Source organism: Chelonoidis abingdonii, chromosome 1, assembly GCF_003597395.2.
Source record: "Chelonoidis abingdonii isolate Lonesome George chromosome 1, CheloAbing_2.0, whole genome shotgun sequence".
Lineage (NCBI taxonomy): Eukaryota > Metazoa > Chordata > Testudines > Testudinidae > Chelonoidis > Chelonoidis abingdonii.
This window is the reverse complement of record NC_133769.1, coordinates 323,531,421-323,554,594: the sequence shown is the minus strand read 5'-3', so window position 1 is coordinate 323,554,594 and position 23,174 is coordinate 323,531,421. Positions and strand designations below refer to the sequence as shown.

The 23,174-nt window shown below is 45.3% G+C and overlaps 1 protein-coding gene across 2 annotated transcripts in view; it reads right to left on the bottom strand.

Moving 5' to 3' along the window:
* The window catches only part of STARD13 (StAR related lipid transfer domain containing 13), a 551,580-nt gene that overhangs the window by 527,769 nt on the left and 637 nt on the right, over positions 1 to 23,174 (bottom strand). The gene's annotated exons all lie outside the window — the stretch shown is intronic.

Genomic DNA, 23,174 nt, shown 5'->3' with positions numbered 1-23,174 from the left:
GGAAGGGACCTCGAGAGGTCATCGAGTCCAGTCCTTGCCTCATGAGGACCCATATCTGTCTTACTCGCTGCCTTGGTGCTCCAGTCCCAAGATAGGGATATGCGTTCCATTTACTGCCCCACCACAGTTAGGGAATCTCCTTGCAGCAAAGTCATCCACTGTGGCCTGCACGTTTCCCAGAGTCACTACCCTTGATAGCAGCAGTTCAAAGATTGCTTTGGCTACTTGGATCACAGCAGGCCCCACAGTAGATTTGCCCACTCCAAAATGATTCCCGACTGACTAGTAGCTGTCTGGCGTTGCAAGTTTCCAGAGGGCTATCACCACTCACTTGTGAACTGTGAGGGCTGCTCTCATCTTGGTATTCTTGCGCTTCAGAGCAGGGGAAAGCAAGTCACAAAGTTCCATGAAAGTTCCCTTATGCGTTCAAAAGTTTTTCAGCCACTGGGAATCATCCCAGACCTACAACACTATGTGGTCCCACCAGTCTGTGCTTGTTTCCCGGGCCCAGAATCAGCATTCCATGGCATGAGCCTGGCCCATTGTCATCAGGATAGACAAACTGCCATGGCCAGTGCTTTTAGAGAAGTCTGTGTCCATGTCCTCATCACTCTCATGACTGCCTTGCTGTTGCTGCCGTCGCCTCCACACCTGCCTTTGCAGGTTCTGCATATACTGAAGGATAATGCGTGTGATATTTACAGTGCTCTTAACTGCTGCAGCAATCTGAGCAGGCTCCATGCTTGCCATGCTACAGCGTCTGTGCGGAAAAAAGGCACGAAACGATTCTCAGCCATTGCTCTCAGTGAGGGAGGGGTGACTGATGACTGTAGCTATCCCACAGTTCCCGCAGTCTCCGCCAACCATTTGAATTCTGGGTTGAGCTCCCAATGCCTGATGGGTCAAAAACATTGTCGCAGGTAGTTCTGGGTACATGTCATCAGCCCCCCACCCCTCCGTGAAAGCAATGGCAAAAAATCATTTCTCACCGTTTTTTCATTATCACCGTATGTCTCCTGGGTGCTGCTAGCAGACATAGTGCTACAGCGGTACACAGCAGCATCCCCTTGCCTTGCCTTGCCTTGCCTTGCCTTGCGGATGGCAGACGGTACAGTATGACTGGTAGCCGTCACCGTCATCCCGTGAGTGCTCCTGGCTGGCCTCGGTGAGGTTGGTTGGGGGTGCCTGGGCAGACATGGGTGCTCCTGGCTGGCCTCGGTGAGGTCGGTTGGGGGCGCCTGGACAAAAATTAGAATGACTTTAGGTCATTCTCTCTTTAAGTTTTGTGTAATGGAGATTCAGTCCTGCCTGGAATATTATGCGAGCTGGAGGCTTCTGCCTCAGGCTGCTCTCCCAGTCGGCAGCACCGCGCAGTCACACTTACCCCAGCCTACTCCTTGCTACCATGGCTCATGAAGCCTGGACAGTAGCAAGGAGCAGTTCAACTATAGGCTGAGCAAGTGCAGAATGGTGGTTCACTCTACTTCCCTGTAAGCCAGCTGCCCTCCACTCCCCTCTTTGATCTCTGCTTGCAGAGGCAATAAAGTCAGTGTTGTTTCAGATTCATGCATTCTTTATTACTTCATCAAACAAATGGGGGGATAACTGCCAAGGTAGCCCAGGAGGGGTGGGGGACGAGGGAAGCAACGGGTGGGGTAGTTGTAGGGGTACCCCTGTCATAAACAGATAGCTAAGGGTTAATGTTTCTTTCACCTGTAAAGGGTTAACAAAGAGAACCAAACACCTGACCAGAGGACCAATCAGGAAACCGGATTTTTCAAAGCTCAGGGAGGGAATGTTTGGGTCTGTGTCTTGTCTGGCTTCCAGCTTATGGAGGTGATCTTCTATCTCAAGCTTCTAATCTTCCAGTTTCAAGTTTAAGTACAAAAGGTAGAAAACAATAGGCTGTTGATTGTTTGGTTTTTTTGTATTTACATGTGTGTATTGCGTGAATGTTTAAATTGTATCTCTTTTTGAATAAGGCTGTTTATTCATTTCTTTAAGAAATTACCCTGATTATTGCACCTGATACAGAGATATTTTTATGTCTTTTTCTTTCTTTTTATAAAGCTTTCTTTAAAACCTGTTTGAGTTTTCTCTGGTTAAGGCTAAGGAACGAAGGGAGGGGGAAATCTCTTTGTGTAGCTTGACTAGGTTTGAATCTGCATAGCCTCTGGGGGAGGGGGAGAGCTCTTAATCTCTCTGGTTTGTTTTCAAGGAATTGAAGCAGGAAATCTGGGGGAAGTAAAGAGGGGAAAGGAAGTGGGTTATTTCCCTTTGTTGTAGATCAGGGCATCTGAGTCTTGGGGGTTCCCCAGGAAGGTTTGGGGAGACCAGAGTGAGCAAACACTGGAAATTTTGGCTGGTGGCAGCGCTATCAGATCTAAGCTGGTAATAAGTTAGAGAAGTTTATGCTGTACCTTCATATTGAACTCTAAGGTTCAGATTAAGGAATATAACTATGACATGGTGGCAGGTGGGAACTAAGACTCCAGAAGCCAGTAGGAGTATTATATTTTATTTCTCTGCTAGGGGCTTTTTAGCAGAGAGAAAGGGTTGGTTAAAAGGCCAGAGAGAAATTTTTTTTTCTGTTTCTTCTGCTCAGTTTGGCTTGCATTTTAGCAAGGAGCCATTACAGGTGACAAAGGGTCTTTGTTAAGCATAGAATTCCGATTGGGAATCAAGTACCCAGCAGACACACACATGCAAATAAACTGCTTCCTAGTTAATTATATGTAAAAGGTTGCTAGGCAGACTCCAGGAGGACAACAGAGAGCCAGCAGTCAGACATAACACACCAGAGGGCAGCCCAACACAAGAACAGAACCATTGACTACCAAAGATGCCCTAAAGCAGGAACGAGGAGACTAGAGGCAGAGAACAAATCAAAGACGCAGGCCACAGCGAAACTTGCAAAAAAAAATACAAGAGATGGAGCTAAGAGAAAAAGAAAAATACGCTGCCTACAAAAGAGAACAGCAGCCAAAGAGGCAGCCCCATAAAAGAGAACAAGAAGTCCAAGATGCAGCCCTCCAACGAGAGAGGGAGAAACACCAACAAGAGATGGAAAAACAAAGGGAGGCCTACAAACAGGCCCGGCATTAAACAGGCTAAGCAACAGAACACCGCCAACCTAACAACCCTACACCAATGATGTGTCCACTTCACAGGAAAATTCCCACCTACAAGGCAGGTGATGACACTCAGACCTTCTAAGAAAATTTTGAAAAGAGCCTGCATTGGGTACAGCATCTCTGAAGACCAGTACATGGTAGAGCCTGAGGTCACAGCTCAGTGGACCCTTTAGCAGAGGTGGCGGCTGAAATGCCAAAGGACAGAAATGAACGATTATAACTGTTTCAAACCAGGCCAGATACAGATGGGTACCACCGCGATCATGTCCGTCGGCGTTCAGAACCAAAAGGGAAAACAGTGTTCATTTCCCAGACACGCCTACTACGTTGGAAAGAATTATGAGGCCTGGATATCAGGAACCAATGTAAATCCATAGCGAACTGCACCTCTCATACAAATGGGAGCAGTTCTGGATGTGTTCTGAGGACATTACATGGTACATACAAGATGGAAAACCCAACATCTCACCGAGGCAGGGGGAGATTGAGCCAAATGGATGGAAGTGCAGAAAGCAGGAACCTACTGTCAAGGGGAATGAATACCCCAGGGCACACAAACAATAAACCCACAACGAGGGCAACCCAAACCCCACCTACAACCCAAGGAAACCACAGAACCCTTCTTCCATCTCACCAGTCTCCAGTAATCTACCTCGACCCAGTGATCTGTCAGCTGGAAGATGCTATAAGTGTAAAAGACTGGGACATATAAAGCCAACTGCCCAAAAAACCCACCCGGGTGCAAGTCATTACACCACCATCACACCAAAGATCCCCAGGCCAGATACCTCCAAATCCCTGGAGCGAAGGAAAATTTGAGATGGGCGAAAGAGGTTACTGCGTGGAGAACACAGGGCACAATGTCAGCTATCCACCAATCCTTCGTGGATCCCAAACTCATCAACCCAAAGGCAAAGTGACCATTTACCCCTTCATGTCACAAGCTGTAGACTTGCCCACAGCTGAACTGCTGTCCAGTACAAAGGCTGGTCGAATGTGGACTTTTGCAGTCTATGACAATTATTCCATCCCGCTACTGGGGAAGAACTTGGCCAACCAGGTGTAAACGGTCCGAGAGAGGGGAATGGTTACCCGCAGCAAGCCAGGCAAGCTTCCAGATCCATTCCTGTTCCTGACCGTCCACAAGCCCCGTCTGTTTTAACCGAGACCCAGCAGAAGGTAGTGGACCGATCCCCTGCCAACGCTGAACCAGCACAGCACCTCCAGTCCAGGCGGAACTGGAACAGCAACGAGCACCAGCACCACCACCAGCAATCGCACCACCATCTCAACCCAACGCCAGAGGGCCCAGCGAGCCGAACTGGCAGATAGCAACAGACAACCATACCGAAGGAGCCCAGCCAGAGCCTGAATACACCAGGTGCACCAGCAAACAGAAACAATCCCATCACCTACATCGCTTCAGAGGGACCAAAGCCCAGTCCACAGTCTGAGAAGAACTTGGTGTCACCAGCCCAAGGGAACAGTTCCAGACTGAGCAGGAAGCTGATGACAGCCTTCAGAAAGCTGGTGGCGCAGAGCACCCCACTGCCTCTCAGCTCTCATCCCAATCCCGGTTTGTTATGAGGACCAAGGACTTTATACAAGGAAATCTTCTGGTGGACACCAGGAGAATGGCAGCCACAAAAACAGTTGGTGGTTCCAATAAGTACCGGGGGAAGCTTTAAGCTTAGCCCGTGATCATCCCGTGGCCATGCTGGGGGGAACAGAACCAAAGACAGATTGGGGAAGTCCTTCCACTTGGGAGGGATGGGCAAGGACGTGCCAAGTTTGTCCGGTCTTGTGAGGTGTGCCAAGAGTGGGAAAGCCCAAGATCTGGTCAAGGCCCTCCCAGCCTCCCCAATTGAGGTCCCATTTCAGCGAGTAGCTGTGGATATTCTGGGTCCTTTCCCAAGAAAGATGCTCTAGAGGAAAGCAGTACGATGACTTTCGTGGACTTGCTACCCGATGGCCGAAGCAGTAGCTCTAAGCAACACCAGGGCTAAAGCTTGTGTGCCAGGCCCTAACAGACATTTTGCCAGGGAGGTTGCCCTCCGATATCCTTACAGATTCAGGATCTAATTCCTGGCAGGCACATGAAAGACCTGTGGGAAACTCATGGGGTGAATCACTTAGTTGCCACCCATTACCACCACAAACCAATGCTGGTCGAAAGGTTAATGGAACTGTGGGGGCCATAATACGTAATTTGTCAACGAACACCAACGATTGGGACCTAGTGTTGCAGCAGTATCTTTTTGCTTACAGATGTACACATCCCAGTTTAGGGTTGTCACCCTTTGAACTGTGTATGGCCACTAGGTTAAAGGACCATTACAGTTGGTGAAGCAACAACGGGGGTTTACATCCTCTCCAGGAACTAACATTCTGGACTTGTACAAACCTACAAAGCACCCTCCGACACTCTTTAGCCCTTGCTAGAGAAAACCTAAAGGATACTCAGGAAAGCCAAAAGGCCTGGTATGATAAACATACCAGAGAGCATTCTTCAAGTAGGAGACCAGGTTATGTCTTAAAGGCACAACAGGCCCATAAGATGGAAGCATATGGGAAGGGGCCATTCACAGTCCAAGAGCGCCTGGGAGCGGTTAACTAACCCATAGCATTTCCCAATTCCTCACTAAAACCAAAGTGTACCATGTAAATTCTCTCAAGCCTTTTATTCCGAGAGACTCAGGTTGTCAGTTTACAGTCCAGGAGGAAGATGACGCTGAGTGGCCTGACGGTGTCTACTACGAAGGGAAAAAAGACGGTGGCGTGGAAGAGGTGAACCTCTCAACCACCCTGGAACGTCTGCAGCGGCAACATAATCAAGGAGCTGTGCACTAGTTTTGGCCCATTCGTCTCAGCCACCCCAGGACAGACGAACAGCATAACCACTCCATTGACACAGGTAATGCCACCCAGTTAAGAACACCACTCTACCGGTGTCTCCTCACGCCCAAGCTGCTATAGAACGGAGATCCAGAACATGCTACAGATGGGTATAATACACTCATCTACCGTGCAGGGCACCTCCAGTGTTCGGTACCCAACCAGATGGGAGAATACGCTTTTGCGTGGACTACCGAATATGCGTAACTCGTCCGAACAACTATCCAATGCCACGCACCGATGAGCTATTGGAGAAGTTGGGTAGTGCCCATTATCTCTACAATAAGACTTAACCAAGGGGTACTGGCAAGTACTGCAGATGAACCTGCCAAGGAAAGGGTTTCAGCATTCATCACCATGCAGGGGTTAATAATTTAATGTACTTCCTTTCGGCTGCGAAATGCACCCCACTTCAGAGGCTGGTAGATGTCACAGCAGGACTGGGCGAATATGCAGTTGGCCTACTCCGATGATGTGGCCATTTTTCACTTCTGGCCCGAACACTAGTACACCTGGAAAAGGTCTTTGAGCGTTCAGGCAGGCCGGACTAACTGTTAAGGCCAAAAAGTGTCAATCGGCCAAAACAGAGGACTTACCTGGGACATTCAGGTGGGTCGAAGAACCATAAACCCCCTACAGGCCAAGGTGGATGCTATCCAAAAGTGGCCTGTCCCAAAGTCAAAGAAACAGGTCCCAATCCTCTTAGCTTGGCCGGTACTACAGGCGATTGTACCACACTTACAGCCAAATCGTGCACCACTGACCGACCGACCAAAAGACCCAGCCAATACAGTTAATGCATGATGGTGTCGAAGGCCTTTACCCAACTTAAAAGTGACGCTCACGTCTGACCCTGTGCTACGGGCCCCCGGACTTTGACAAACCATCCTAGTAACACTGATGCATCTGAGCGTGGTATAGGAGCAGTTCTTCATGCAGGAAGGACCGGATCACAACTTCCATCCTGTAGTGTTCTCAGCAAGAACTGTCTGAGAGGGAAAGTCACTGTCATCAGTGAAAAGAAATGCAGGCCATTGTGTACAGCCCTGAAAAGCTATGCCGACGTTTGGGACGGCGGTTCAACTACAAACTGACCATGCTGCGCAAAGTGGCTTCTACAGCCAAAGGGAACAACAAGAAACTTCTTCGTGGGTTCGATGGAGTTTAGCTCTCCAAGATTTTGATTTTTGAAATTCAACACATTTCAGGAGCTTCTAACAAAGTAGCTGATGCACTCTCCCGTGAGAGTTTCCCAGAATCACACTGGTTAAAAAATTGTCCTTAAAATGTAAAAGTCTTGTAGTTTACATACTTAGTAGTATATGTAAAGGTAGCATGTGTTGTATTAATCTGTTTAGTCTTAAGTTCTAGGAAGAAATTCACCGCCAGTGATAGTTTCCCACTGTCTGTGATTTGGGGGGGCGTGTCATAAACAGATAGCTAAGGGTTAATGTTTCTTTTACCTGTAAAGGGTTAACAAAGAGAACCAAACACCTGACCAGAGGACCAATCAGGAAACCAGGATTTTTCAAAGCTCAGGGGAGGGAAGCTTGTTTGGGGTCTTTGTTGTCTTTGTCTGGCTCTCAGCTATGAGAGAGATCTTTCTACCTTCAAGCTCTCTAATCTTTTCAGTGTTCAAAGTTCGTAAGTACAAAGGTAGAAAAACAATAGGCTTTTAGTTATTTAACTGGGTTTTTTTGTATTTACATGTGTGTAGTTGTGGAATGTTTAAATTGTAATTCTCTTTTGAATAAGGCTTTTTTTTGGGGAGACCAGAGTGAGCCAAACACTGGAAATTTTGGCTGGTGGCAGCGCTATCAGATCTAAGCTGGTAATTAAGTTTAGAGAAGTTTATGCTAGTACCTTATATTTGAACTCTAAGGTTCAGATTGAGGAAATATACTATGACAACCCCCTAGAATGGCATGCAGCTCATCATTTCTGTGGGATGTCTGGGACTCTGACCTGGAGCGGCCATTTGCCTCTCTGGTTCTTTAGTAGGTTTGCCTGATATTCCAGGCAGAACTGAATCTCCATTAGACAAAACTTAAAGAAGAGAATGACCTGGGGAGTCACTCCCATTTTTGTCTAGGCGCCCCGACCGACCTCACTGAGGCCGGCCAGGAGCACCCATGTCTGTCCAAGTGCTTCTGACCGACCGCACCGAGGCCAGCCAGGAGCACACATGTCTGCCCAAGTGCCCCAGAACCAACCTCACCGAGGCCGGCCAGGAGCACCCATGTCTGCCCAGGCACCTCCGACCAACCTCACTGAGGCTGGCCAGGAGCAACCAGGAGACAGCAGCAGACGGTACAGTATGACTGGTAACCCCGTCTTTGCTGACTTGCAAAGGCAAGGAGCTGCTGCTGTGTAGCACTGCAGTACTGCGTCTGTCAGCAGCACCCAGGAGACGTACGGTGACAGTGAGCTGAGCGGGCTCCATGCTTGCCATGGTATGTTATCTACACAGGTAACCCAGGAAAAAAGGCAAGAAACGATTTTTTGCCATTGCTTTCACGGGGGGTGGGGGCTGGCTGATGACATGTACCCAGAATCACCTGCAACAATGTTTTTGCCCCATGAGGCATTGGGAGTGCAACTCAGAATCCCAATGGGTAGTGGAGACTGTGGGAACTGTGGGATAGCTACCACAGTGCAACGCTCCGAAAGTCGACGCTAGCCTCCGTACTGTGGACGCACACCGCTGACTTAATGCACTTAGTGGGGAAACACACAAATGACTGTATCAAATCGATTTCTAAAAAACTGACTTCTATTAAATCAAACTAATTTCATAGTGTAGACATACCCTGAGAATATATGGCATCAGGATATTTCTGTTACTCATTCTAGTTCATGGACACTGCTACAAATCACCTTATCTAAAGCTGCAGAGCAGTAGAAATAGGTCTAAAGCAGTGATACTCAGACTAAGGCCCATGAGCCACAAGTGGCTCTTTAATGGGTCTCCTGCGGCTCTTTGCAGCACCTGATATTAAAACACTGATTTAATTATTAACCAGTCAGGATGCTTTTACTGTTAGTTATAACCAATTTCAGTTGATAAAATACTTGGTGAATCATTTTGCTGTGAAAATAATATACAACTAAATGAAACAATGAATTCACACTACTGTGGCTCTTTTGGGGAATGTAAATTGCTGATTTGGCTCCTGAATCACTGAAGTCTGAGTATCAGTGGTCTAAAGCAAGGCAAAGGATCAAAATTAGGGACAAAAGCAGGGATCTTATAAAGCATCACAGCATGCACAAAATACAGCTTTCTATTTTGTTGCTAATTCAGTCAGTAATTTTGCTGCTGATCTTTTAGATCCATGACCTTTTCCCCTCCCCATGAGGATCATAAGGAAAACACAGTTCCCATTTATATCCCCCTTGCATTATGATATCCCCTAGTTCACAGACTGCAGTCAAAATGTTTACGCTGGGAAAGTGTCTCATTACCAGAAATCACACACAGCAGAGCTCATATTTGCACTGAAGCTGGTTTACCTCCGTTTAGAATGATCTTTACAATTTAAAGTACCATATTTGCTCAAGTTAACAAACTACCCGAACATCTTTTTTACACTGCCCACATCTCCTCTGCATTTCCTGATGCCAACCTCTTGGTTTGTCTGCTTCTCCCACAAGCACCTTCATGCTCTCCTCTCCTTATTCTCTCAGCGCCCACTTCTACTGTAACAAGAAGTCAATCTAGCCATTATTGTTCAACTTTGAAGGAATCAGGGATATTTTTAATGAAGGTATATAAATGTGTGCCTTTTGATTGCATTCCTCTGTCCTACCTATGGCATGGTGGTTGGTTTATGAGCCTGAGCTTTTCAGAGCAAAGACTGTTTTTGTGTGTGGGTGTACGTACATTATGGGTGCCACTAGAATACATATTTAGAATAACTAACCTATTTTTCCCCTCTCATTCCCTAAATAGAATACTGGTATTAGGTTCAGAGATGGGCCTGAGCAAAAAAGTTGGATCCAGATCAGGATTTTGAACACCTTGGCCTATTACAGAAATAGGTTCAACTTGTGAAATATGGATTCTGGGATTTTGAACCATCACTTTTGTGCTTGTCTAGGTTTGGTTCATGGCCATATCTAGTGAAGTCTGAGAATACAAAGAACATTTTGACCTTTATTTAGTGCACTAAGCAACACCATGTTAGCTTATTAAAAAATAAACAACCCTGGATCTTTTGTTCCTGTTGCCAATTACAACAAACCAGTGAAGAAAAGGAATGTCATCCTAGCTGCAGTGTTATTTATAATCACCTAGATGCAGAAAAGTGTAATTTATATTTAACAGTGAATAATAGTCAGACCTGGAGCTCCTGAAAACACAATTTATAGTTTTTTAAATTGAAGTCATTACTCTTATACTGAAAAACTGTTTGTCATGATAAAGGAAATTACTTTTCTATCAATTACTCCTGGAAGATTAGTTAATTTACATTCGTAAAGCATAACAGCATCTCACCTCCCAAAGAGGATGCTTCTCACAAGCATGAGGTAGTTTAGGAATTTTTTCAAAAAGCTAATGGAAGACAACTTGAGAATAAAAACAAGTGGACCCAACTACAGAGTATAAACTCTTCTTGAGCCACATGCACCACTTCATTACTTACCATTTTGTGCTATGTCCTCATCAGGACATACTAGTGGGACAAAGGCAGGATATTGATGGGAGATTTCCAATAAACAGGTGCTGCAGGAAATTGTATTGGTGATTCTGTAAGAGGCATGCTTCCCTTGGAACCAACACTAAACCACCAAGGTGTAAATAGACTCAGATTTAAGGTCATAGGGGACTGTAGGTTCGGCTGATCGTGGCTCCCACTGGCTGTGGTTTGCCACTTTAAGCCAATGGGGGCTGCGGGAAGCAGCGCAGGACAACGGATGTGCTGGCCGTGGCTTCCTGCCGCCCCCATTGGTCTGGAGCAGCGAACCGTGGCCAGTGGGAGCCATAGTAGGCCAAAACTGCGGACACAGCAGGTAAACAAACTGTCCTGGCCTGCCAGGGTGCTTACCCTGGCGAGCCGCATGCCAGAGGTTGCCGACCCCTTATCTAGTCTGACTTCCTGCACATTGCAGGCCAAAGAATCTCACCTACCCACTCCTGTAATAGACCCCTAACCTCTGGCTGAGTTTCTGATGTCCTCAATTCATTTATAGGCTTCAAGTTAGATTCCACCATTTACACTAGTTTAAACCTGTAAGCTATCCATGCTGTGGAGGAAGGCAAAAAACCTCAGGACCCAACCTCACCCGGGGAAAATTCCTTTTTGATCCCAAATATGGCAATCAGTTAGAATCTGAGCATGTGGGTAAGATTGTCTATGAATCGTTCACATGACTAGTCTATGCTAAAATGTCCTGTTTCCTGTTATCTCATCCTCCCTCTCCACTCCCCATTGTCGGCAAGTTTGTTTCATCCACTTCTTAAGTTTGATCTTTGAGATTAAGTTCCTTAGGGCAGGGTCTCCACATTTACTATATGTTTGTACAGCAGCTAGGACAACAGGGGCCTAAGCTGGTTGAGACCTCTAGGTGTTACCACAATATAGATGATAAAACAAGAAGAACAGCCCAATATGGTGTTCATTTGACAGTGATGCCATTTTTAGGGTAAAATAATCCCAGGGTCCTGATCATATGTGGACACTAAAGATTCCAATGCACTTCGTAAAACATGAAATGCTAACTCCTGTCCAAACTAACACTGGTGTCATAAGTAGATAGGTAAGGGTTAATTTTCTTTGCCTGTAAAGGGTGAACAAAGGGAACCAAACACCTGACCAGAGGACCAATCAGAGAACTGGACTTTTTAAAAGTCAGGGGCGGGAATTGTGTACTCTAGGTCTTTTGTTTCTCCCAGCTATGGAGGAAACAACTTTCCTGCTAACTCCTATTTCTTTCTAATTTCTCCTACAAAGTGTAAGTACAAAGGCAACAAGGCAAATAGGCTGTTATATGCTTTGTGTTGTATTTACATGTGTGTTGATGTGCTGGACTGGTTTAATTTGGCTATCTTTTAAATCAGACTGTTTATTCATATTTTCTTATAAGCAAGAGCCTGTATTGATCTCTTAATGCAGTAATATTGTTTTGTATTTTCTTTCTGTTTTATATAAAGTTCTTTTTTAAAACCTGGCTGAGGTTTTTGGGGTTTCTCCGGTGAGGCTACAGGAAGGGGGGGTGGAAAATCTCTTTATATTAGCTTTACTAGATTTGAATGCATCGCCTCAGGGGGAGGGTGATTTCCCTCTTTGTTTTGCCTTCAAGGAGTTAAGTACTGCATCGCCCAGGCTCACCCAGGGAAAAGGGGGAGGGAAGCGGGGGAGCAGATAACGAGGAGACAAGGGGGAAGAGCTTGTTTTCCCGTTGAGATAGGGAGACCCAGGGGTTCTGGGTCTTGGGGGTCCCCCAGGGAAAGGTTGGGGTGACTCGGGGTACCTAGGAACCCTAAATAGTCCTAGTTGGTGGCAGCGAGATAAAATCCAAGCTGGGTATAAGCTTGGGGGAGATTCACAGTAAACACTCAGATGTTGAACTCTAAGTCCAGATTTGAGACAGACGTTTATTACAACTGGTAATTACAGTTTCAGCTGAATAATGTAGAGGGCTATCTTAAGCAGAAAGAAAGTAACTTCTAATCCAAAAAAAAAAACACTGTGCAGAGTTCACTTCAGACATAGTTGCCTTTCAGAAGTGGACAAGTGCTGGCTAGGGCCAGCACTTCCATTAGGTGACCCTAGGCAGTTGCCTAGGGCGCCAGGATTCGGGGGGCAGCATTTTGTGCGCTCCCCATGGGGCACACGGGTGCTTCTGGTTCCATTCCCGTCACACCGCCGAAGAAGGACCTTCTGCTGACGTGCCATTCAGGCAATTGAGCAGCTCAATGACTGCTGCTGTCGCCTGCAGCATTTTGGCAGAGGGTCCTTCTTCGGTGGTGCGATGGGAGTGGAACTGGAAGTTCCCACGCGCACCGTGGGGAGCAATCAAAATGTCGCCCCCGAATTCTGCCTAGGGGACCAGAAACCCTGGCGCCGCTCCTGGTGGTGGCCTATGTATAGTTTGTAAAGTGATTAAGGATGGAAGAGGCTACCTCAATTATATATTGTTAAAGGCCCAACTTTGGTGTTATCTATATTTGCCTTCTGTTATCTGAGCTTTTAGGGTGCATTCAAGTCACATTTTCAAGCTTTTTTCCACAGCCATAAAGGCTAGAATCTTACCTTAAAAATAAATAAATAAATAGAGACTCAAAATTGCATGTCTCCTGGATCTGGGGCTTTAACTAAAACGAAAAGATAAACTGGACTGTATCCTGGGTGAAACCTGTCTCTCAATACTTTTTTCACTCTATGCTAAATAATGTCAATCTTCTTTGTGCATGTTCTGTTTGCTACACAGAGAAATTTCAGATATCTAATAAAACATTTTGATCACTGAAATGTTAGGGGAAGAATTATGAAGATCCTTGCAAAAGCGTGCATCTGACATTTTAAAATTCTGGAATTTTCAAAGTTTTCAGACTGGCTATCAAACTCAGGGGGAAATTATCTCCTGTTCCCCCTTGTGAAACACTGAGCATTTTTCAAACAGTTGTCATACACACACACACACACTTTTATAGTGCCTTACCTAAAAGACTCAAAGCTCTTTAGAAACATGAATGAATTAATACCCACAACACCCTGTGTGACAGGTGTGTTTCCTATCTTAGAAATGGGGATACTGAGGCACCGAAGTTACTGGTTTGCCCACAAAAGAAAGCTGTAGGAAAGCCAGGAAGAGAACCCAGATCATCTGACTAGTCCTGTACATTAACCACTACAATAGTGCTTTTCTCCTAATTTTAAATACAACATCCAATATCTAAGAAACCATTCATTTTAAATCCTAACAAAATTAAAGTCTTGGAAATACAATATACTGCTATATTAACAGGTGAATGTTTGTATGACTCTGAAGAGTTAAATGTTAAAGCTTTTCCTAGACACGTATGTGTGCAGAAGCACATTGAAGGCAGAGGAGGAAGGAGAGGAGTTTGGTGTGACACTACAAGGGAGCTGGTTAACTGAAGTGACAATAACCTCAATAAAAATCCCATCACTCAAAGCTGTGTGCTCCACAATCTCTGCCAACAGGATGGAAATTGCTACAACATATCCTGGCATGCCTAAAACTCTTTCTCTAGGGGGTGGAAACTGAGCAGTTGCTGGTTCTAAGCAAGGTAGTCAGTGTAAGGGATGCCATTATTTTTTTAACAGTGATCAAGAGATGAGGGTGGATTGGAGGACTATTTTTTATTTATATTCAATAAATTCATACATTTCTATTTATTTGAATTAAAATAGTTTCAGCTCAGATCACTACAGACAATGCATGAAATGCTTTCTAGATTCCCTTTGATGAATTAAAGTAAATCTGTCTCATAACTGGAAATAAACCATCTAGACTTTGACCCATCATCCCATGACAACCTATATGCAGTTATAGAGCTGTGCAATAGCTGCTGATAAAGATGGAGCAAAGTCTTTAAAAAATTATGTTAAATGTTAACAGATCACAAGAAAACACCCAAAAGACCAACACACAAACAGGTAAGTAAGTCCAATCAGAGCTCCCTGATTAGAGATGTCATCACAGGTGTGCAAGTGTGTGTATCATCACTGTACTCTGCTGTAGCACTTTGTAGACTGGTGCTTGAGAGGGCAAGTTTGACATGTGGGCGAAGCATTAGAAGGTATTGTCCTGGAGTAATCTGCTGTAGTGTCGGTAGGGGAGAGGAACTGAGTGCCTCATGATGGTGGTGATTGAGAGTGTGTTGTTTGAAGTCTCCAGTTTAGTAGCAAACACATGGGACTGGCTCCTTTTTCCAGGGCCACTCTGCTTCTGTATCTTTCTTTCCTCTTTTCTGTTTCTCTCTCCTCTCCAGGGCCATAACCATGCCAGGGCAAGCAGAGTAGCTATCCAGGGTGCAAAGCTGCAGGGCAGAAAAATGGGGTGTTGGGGGGGCCACACGTGGTTATTTCCCCTCCTCCCAATTTCAGCCTTCCATTTAGCAGAGGTTTTCAAGTTGTGGGGGTTGGCATGCCCCACACTCTGAAAACCGTCACTTTCTTCTAGGAGCCAGTGGATCAGAAGCTGGTGAGAGCTGCCTGGCCCACTTGAGCCCCTGGCTCCATGCTGTGGGAGTTGGAGTGCTGGCTGGCTGCCCAGCAGCACTCCCTGCATTGCTCCCGGAGGTGGGCCACCACTGCTCTGCTAGGAGGACAAGTGGCACAGCTCTGAGCTGTGCCCTGATGTGCTCCTGCCTCTCCTCTGAAGAAGCCTAGCACCAGCTGGCCATGCTCCCTGGAGCTGGCCCCTGCTCACAGAGCCCAGATGCCATCAGATGCTCCTTGAGGTGCTCGCTTGCCGCTACCTGGCACTCCCAGCTCTGCTACTGGCAGCCAGGCTCCATGGTCAGGGGCTGGCTCCAGGGGGCATCACTGGCCACTGCCAGGTTCTTTTGAGGGAGAGGCAAGAGTGTGCCAGGGACGCAGCTTAGAGCTGTGCCGCCTGCCTGGCCTAGGGAGCGCCCAGCCGTGCAGAGGCGTTGCCTCTATGGGGGCACAAATTTGCTCGCTTGCTCTGGATGCTGAAATGCCTTGTTATGGCTCTGTTCCTCCCCTCTATGCTCCTCTTTTGCTTCTCTCTTTAATTCCCAAGCCTCCCTTGATCTTCAACAGTTGAGCCACATGAGCCTTTTTTTGTTGTCATCCACTACCTCCTGCAAATGGTTCACAAGAACTTCTTGTGAGTTCTCTTCTGCCCTTGCACAGATTGTCAACAGCTTCCAAAAGCAGCACGCCTCTCTTCCTTGCCTCTGTCTGCAAGGAGAGCTCTTTACATGCATCTTGTTAATTCTTACACTTCACCTACACCATCCACGAGATTAGTGCCTGGCACATCCCCCTCATCCTTGTTTTTTCTGTTCACAGACTGTGCTGTCTCAGCAAGTCAAGCCACATGCTTTTAAAAACATAAGTTTGTTGCAATCCTTGAAGTGACACTTCTGTTGCTATGGTTTCAGGCCACCGCTTATGACAGACATATTTAAGTTTCAGATTTTGTTGAAAACCCTATTCTAACAGTTTATTTCAAGGTAACATCTGAAAACTATTAGTTCACTCCTATCACAGAATTCAGTTATCTCTGTGGTTATTTTGTAATTAGGGGGCATTAGTCACATGCATGCTTTGTGTGGCTGGCAAGCCAGCAGGGTGAGCAGAAGGCCTACTCAGTTATCTGTGTGCCTCACATACAGATAAGTAGCCAGCAGTTAGTCTACAGATAGGCAGATGAAAAAGTTGATAAGCACCAAAACATTAGACATTCTTGCAATGTTTTGACTAAGAGTTCCACCAAGATAACATAAATAAATTGGCCTGAAATGTTAATTACATTGGGATAGGTGGGACTGGACCACTATCATTTAACCTGGTTCAGACAATTTTCAAGTGATCCGCTGTTATTGACAAGAGACGCACATGAAAACTTACTTCAGCTGCTGGGCCTAACTGAGACTAGGGCTTCGAATGGCACTAACTGGCTATAATGATGACATCTCAATACCAGCAGTCCAATTGTGTCATCTCTGGTCACTGTGAGAGCACCTCCTTCTGGCTACCCTGAGATTAGCTTTTTCCAGGTCCAGCACCCCATTCCACTGCTTGTTCACACACCCTGCCACATTCTCTCTATACACCTCAGAGTTCTTCTCTTCATGACTTGGTCCTCCAGCTAAGTTGCTATAGTATCTCCCCTGCTGCAGTATCAAAGTTTCTCCATACAAACTGTCTCAGGCAGTCTTCCCATTCACTGCCCAGACTGTGCCACTTTCCCAGTGGCTGGTAGGGGAACCTGGGACCATCCTGTACTCTTAAATTCCAGTCCAGAGACCTTATGTCTAGCAACTGTGGTCTGTTTTCTCCCAGACTCTGTTGCTAGGCTCCTAGACACCTTCCTACGGCTTCTGGCTTCCCCGCCCCCCTCAGTTTACCAGCTTAAACTCCCTCCCTATGGAATAACTGCACACTTCTTAACTCCATAGCTGCCCCCCACCTTCCTTCTCCCATGGAGGGTCTGCAGACTACTTCCTCCACAGTGCCTTTCTAGTGCTAACTTCCAGGCTTCATACCAGCCTCACCAATGCCCTCTCAGCTGGGTTCCATCATCAGTCAGCTTTTCAAGTCCTGGCTCACCCTCAGGAGCAGTCTAACAGGCTAATTAACCTAATTTAACCTGATGTGCCTTGTGTGGGGTGCACACCCCATCATTTCTCAATATATTGATTCACTTTCATTCTGTTTTTGGTGTTTTGAAACTAGTGATACCTGAACATTATTTTGGAAATAGGAGTCAGGGGTTTGTGGTAGTTCAGGCCATGGCACAATGCTCCTGTGGAAACTGCTAGTTCGTAACAAAGGGCAATAGTGGACTCTAGAAATGTCTGTTTGATGGAATGATGGAAAATTTGGTCTTGACATAACACCACAGATACACGGGTAGCAGCAGGCCTGGCTGGAGAGGGGGCGGGATAAGGAGATCAGCAGATTTCCACTTTCCCCAGCACCTGGTTATGTTATTAAATTAACAATGTGGACTGGGACACTTTCGCACAGGAGCATCCTCCTGTGTTAATACTGGTTCTACCAGGCTCTTCCGTAAACTGCACTGACACACCCTCTAAACAAAAGAACTAGTAAATATCTGCAAAATGTACTGGTATTGTCTCATCATCATGACCATGCTTGAAAACCAACTCTTCATTTCGGTTGCCACCTTGGAGATGCAGAAAAAAACAGCCACTGACCACCTCTTATCTGCCTGCTCCTAACCAGATGGGTCCTGGTGCAGACTATAACTAATTATTAGTTAAGTGTGGCTGAGGGGTGTGCAAGAGGATCTGTGTAGGACCCAAGGTTATGGGTAGTGCCAAGAACTCTGTAAATGGCTGTGGGTAATCAATACATGAGGAGAGCTGATGGGTGCTGGGTGTCTGAGGGATGCAGGGGACTAAAGGGAGAGGGATGCTGGGTGTCTGGGGGTAGTGGATGCAATGCACATGCAACTCTCCAAGCAAGGCTGCCCAGCAGCATGACTGACCATCTGGAACTCAAGAAGCCCCCTGTGGAAGTGGAAGAGGGGGGAACACCAGTTACTGGGGTTCCATTTCTCTCTCCAGAGCAGTGAGCTCACTTCTGCTTAACTGTCCAATGGAAAAAAATAAAAGGCTTCTGGCAAATATTTACCAGCCACTGCCAAGGCAGTACAAAGAACAGCCAGACGGCAGCTCTACTTCTCAGTGTCTCCAACAGACACATAACTCCCCAATACATTGACACAACGAGTGTTGGGAACTGGGACATAGGTGGTAATTCCTAATGGGTAGAGCAGGCATCAAGCTCAGGGAATGGAAGTGAGGATCAGAACCAAAGTCACCTACCAAACAGCAGAGCCTGGGGTACAGCCAGAATCAGAACTGGAAATGAAAGCTGAGAATCAGAGCTGTGATCAATTACCAAATGCCAGAAACAAAGGTTAAGCCAAAGGTCGGGGGGGGTTAAAGCCAGGAATGGTAGCTGAAGGTCAGGAGCAAAGCATAAAGGCAAGAACCAAAGGGGCAGCAAGGTGGGAGCTAGGAGCAAGGGCAAAAGTGAGCCAAGAACAGGGCTAGATGCAGACTGCAATAGTAAGTCTGCTCGATTTCTCAGCCAGCCCACCCCCTGGCTTATGCAGCAGGAGCAAGCCAATCAGGTGTCTGCAGACCTTGGGTACACTGATAGGCCTGCCTGTAGGGCATAACCTTCCAGGAAAGGTGAGATGGCATTTTTGTTTATCTGCCTTGGTGGTGACATGGGTCTGTCAGTGATTTAGCATACCTATAGCCCCAGGTTGTAGACCTGCTTCCCCAAATCCTTATTCTGGGGCTAGTTAATCAGGATGATGCTGGTGAAACTTTTTCACTAGCTTAGGAGAGTGAACATGGGTTGCAGTCTCCCTGCATCGTTCCCAGTTACCTTCCCAGTGTGAGGTATTGGAGACAACCGTGCCAAAAACAGGAGTCAAGGATCTCATGCACTATACATTCCTCGTGTCCCTGAATCCCAGCTGGTAGAGGGGTTGAGACCCATCTGGCAAGGGACTCTCTGTGTTGGGCTTGAGGAGTGACACAAGGAATACTGGATGTATGTGGAGGGACTGGGGAAGTTGCAACTTAAACTCAACTGAACTGACCTGTTTGCATATTTGGAAGGGACCAAGGAACTGGTGGTTTAACTTCTGGGAAGGCTGATTTTTCCTAAGCCGTTTTGCAGTGAGCTAGACCTTCTAGACCCCAGCAAATGCTGCACACTCTTGGCATCAACAGTCCACAAACCATTTGTAGGCTTCTTTAGCCTCCTCTTGGAAATGGTGAATTTGCTGGACCCAGTTGATGGCTCCCAGGTTTGGGGAGTCTATGGCATTGATGCTGGAATAGGGTAAGCCAGGGGTCCAATGCCCTCCCACTTTTTGAAAGTGGATGGGCCTGGCATACCCACTTTTCGCCACAGCGCACCTGCTTCTGCCCCTCCTCTTCCCCCCAAGGCCACCCCGTGTAAAGCCTGATGGTACCATAATAACCCTAGAGACTCCAGCTGGCTAGGGTTGCCACCTCTGACTGAAGCTATTCCAGAAGATTTTTTTCCCCAACGTAGCTTAATGTCATTTTCTTAAAATATCCTATTAAAATCCCTGGACTGCTTTCAATAGTCATCGGGAGAACGATGCCTATTCCGAGAGACTCCAGGCCAATCCAGGGCATCATGGCTTAAATGTAATACTTTTATCCGAGTGCACCCCTGTGGAATGTTGATGTATGTTAACCCATCCTACATAGATTGTTTCATTTTAGCCATTCCCTTCTCAGATGGAGACTCCCTGGCAGAGTTATCTTCCTGAGAGTCTAGCTGAAGGAGTGTCATTATGTCTAGACTGGTTGCAGTGTCGATGAGTTATGAGGCTTCAGGAAATGGGATGATTCCGAGCTAGGTTTCCTCATTCCCTTGGTAATATTCCCCTTTATGTGATACAGCATCTGCCTTTCCATTTCTGGTCCCTGGACTGCATGAAATGGTGAAGCTGAATTGGGAGAAGAATAGTGCCCACCTGAGCTGTCTTTGGTTTAGGGCCCAAAACCTCTGCAGATACTTAAGATTTTTTTTTTAACTAATCTTTTCAGCTGAAATGGATTCAGGGGTGATTTCTATGACCAGCAATAGAAAAATAAACTTCCCTCCTCACCTGAAACATAGTCAGCATACCCCTACGGGATGGATTGCATGCCCAGATATGCATATAGACTGTCCCTGAAATTTGTGGAGCAATGCACTTTGGGATATCATACTGCACAGAAAGCTGAGAAGTCAATGTCACAGTTAGGAGATCCTATCCATGTTGCAAAATAATCATGTTAAGATTTTCTAGCACAAATATCTCACAGATTATCTTGCAGTGTGGATGGCCACTGAAACAACGCAATTATCATCTTCAAGAATGAGACTTCTGTGAGCAGGTAACAGAGCTCTCCTTGTGACTGGCCCATGAATTTGGAAATTGTTTCCAGAAAGTACTAGCAAATCATGAACCTCAGCACTTACAGAGAAAAACCCAGAATTCACTCTCTAGCTTTCTTACAATAATATCACCAAGAAAATAAAGAGGAAAAAAAAAACCTCCCAAAGTCAGTCCCTGCAAACTGGAAGAGAGAAAGAAATATAAGCATGTGCACATTTTATAATTTGTGAGGTACACATACCATGGTGATGGACATGGTGTAAAACCATAATTAAATATGATTTTGCAGAGTGCTGTTAACAATAAATGAAATTCGCAGGAAAAGAATTGAGAGAACACGATCTTGTGCAAAATTTTAACTATGCTGCTTAATTTAATCTTTTCTTTTGGAAGAAACTCTAACTAGAAAAACAACTTACAACCCTGTAGTTAACTGGCAGCCCTTCTATTTGTAATGTTTATAATTGGAGTACTGTTTTGTTTATCTCATCCAAATACCCTAGCCTGGCACATACATCAGCTGGAAATATTAGACCAGATTCGGATCCTACTTACACTGAAACAAATCCAGAGTAATTCCACTGACTTCAGGGGAGTTCTTGTTTATTTATACTTGGGTAACCAAGAATCTGGTTCACTGTTTGTATATAGCAGGGGTAGGCAACCTATGGCACGCATGCTGCCTTCGTCATACGAGCTAATTTTCAGTGGCACTCACACTGCCCGGGTCCTGGCCACCGGTTCAGGGGGCTCTGCATTTTAACTTAATTTTAAATGAAGCTTCTTAAACATTTTAAAAACCTTATTTACTTGACATACAACTATAGTTTAGTTATATATTATAGACTTATAGAAAGAGACCTTCTAAAAACATTAAAATGTATTAAGTATCAGAGGGGTAGCCGTGTTAGTCTGGATCTGTAAAAGCAGCAGGGAATCCTGTGGCACCTTATAGACTAACAGACGTTTTGGAGCTTGAGCTTTCGTGGGTGAATACCCACTTCGTCAGATGCACCTTGCATCTGACGAAGTGCGTATTCACCCAAGAAAGCTCACGTCTGTTAGTCTATAAGGTGCCACAGGATTCTCTGCTGCTAAAATGTATTAGTGACACGTGAAACCTTAAATTAGAGTGAATAAATGAAGACTCGGCACACCACTTCTGAAAGGTTGTCGACCCCTGGTATATAGCAATAGCCAACAGAGAAAACACTGTCAAATTAATTGATTAAAAGAACCCAGCTGAGCACTCATATAAAAAGGAAACACTCTGTAACATAAGGCTTATAGAAGCCCTTCAGTTTGGGGATTTGTTTATTAACATTTAAAAGCTATATAACTTAAAGCATATCAACATATATTCTATTATTTATACATCTGTTTACATTAATTTACTAATGGAGAAAAGGGAAAGAAAATGGCTGAAACGACATTTGATTTTAACATTATTAAAATGTAGTGTGGTTTGTGTGATACGCAGGTTTAAAACAACTCTAAATATTTACCCTTAAGTAGATGTTTGTGCTTGTGGATTTTAGAATAAGAAACTTCTTCCAATAAAAAGTGCCTCGATGTCAGAACAGCAGCATGCTGCACTGAGGCATTTCTCTGTTTGGAAAATGTGTGTTCTTTTTATTGTTCTTCAGCACCTCCTGCTGGAATGTCTTCACATAAATACCAACTTCAGCTTAATGGAAAACCACTATTTTTTTCCCTTTTGGCCAAAGTTTAAATGTTCATGCTGTAGTGGCCAGCGGAAGGTGGAGAATAAATGGGAGGGAAACACTTTGGGACAAAGTCAAAGATGAATTAAAGTAGATTCTAAGGCATAAATTCCACCTTTATCTAGCCATCTTAGCATGGAACTTACACTGGCTTAGATTCAGAATCACTTAGACTCACACTCACTTTTCAATAAGATGCTATTTATTACCATTTATGTGTCTCTTCTGACTTTGGATTGCTAAATATGCTGGAATCTAAGAGAGTCTAAACTGGTGTAATGCACATGTCAAGGGGCAGAAGGGAAGGGTGAAGTTGGAAAAGCAACTTACTTGAGGAAAGACTGAAAACAAACTTGTTTAACAATAAAACTTTCAGCTTTTATCAAGGACCTAGTAAACAAAAAACAAACAAACAAACAAAATCCAACATATTAGCTTTAACTACATAGGAGAAAGTATATAGCAACATTTTAGGACCAAATTGTGTCTCCCCGCCCACCCTACTGCAGGTTATTCTCCAGTAGGCAGCTGACACTCCTCAAGTTTGGACTCAGAATTTTTGCCCTGTCCTGCAGATCCTGTATCCTGCAGAACTGGTGTTCAGCCCCAAAAGCTCTACTGAGGTAAAACATTTAAAAGTTCCTCTTTATTTAAAAACATAAATAGAAAGGGATTTTTTTTTGGGGGGGGGGGGAGAGGGACAGTAATTTGTTTTTAACTGCCATGGATAATTCTCTCACACATTAGTAAACATTCTGTATCATTTTGTCACAAAAAGACTTATGTAAATCTG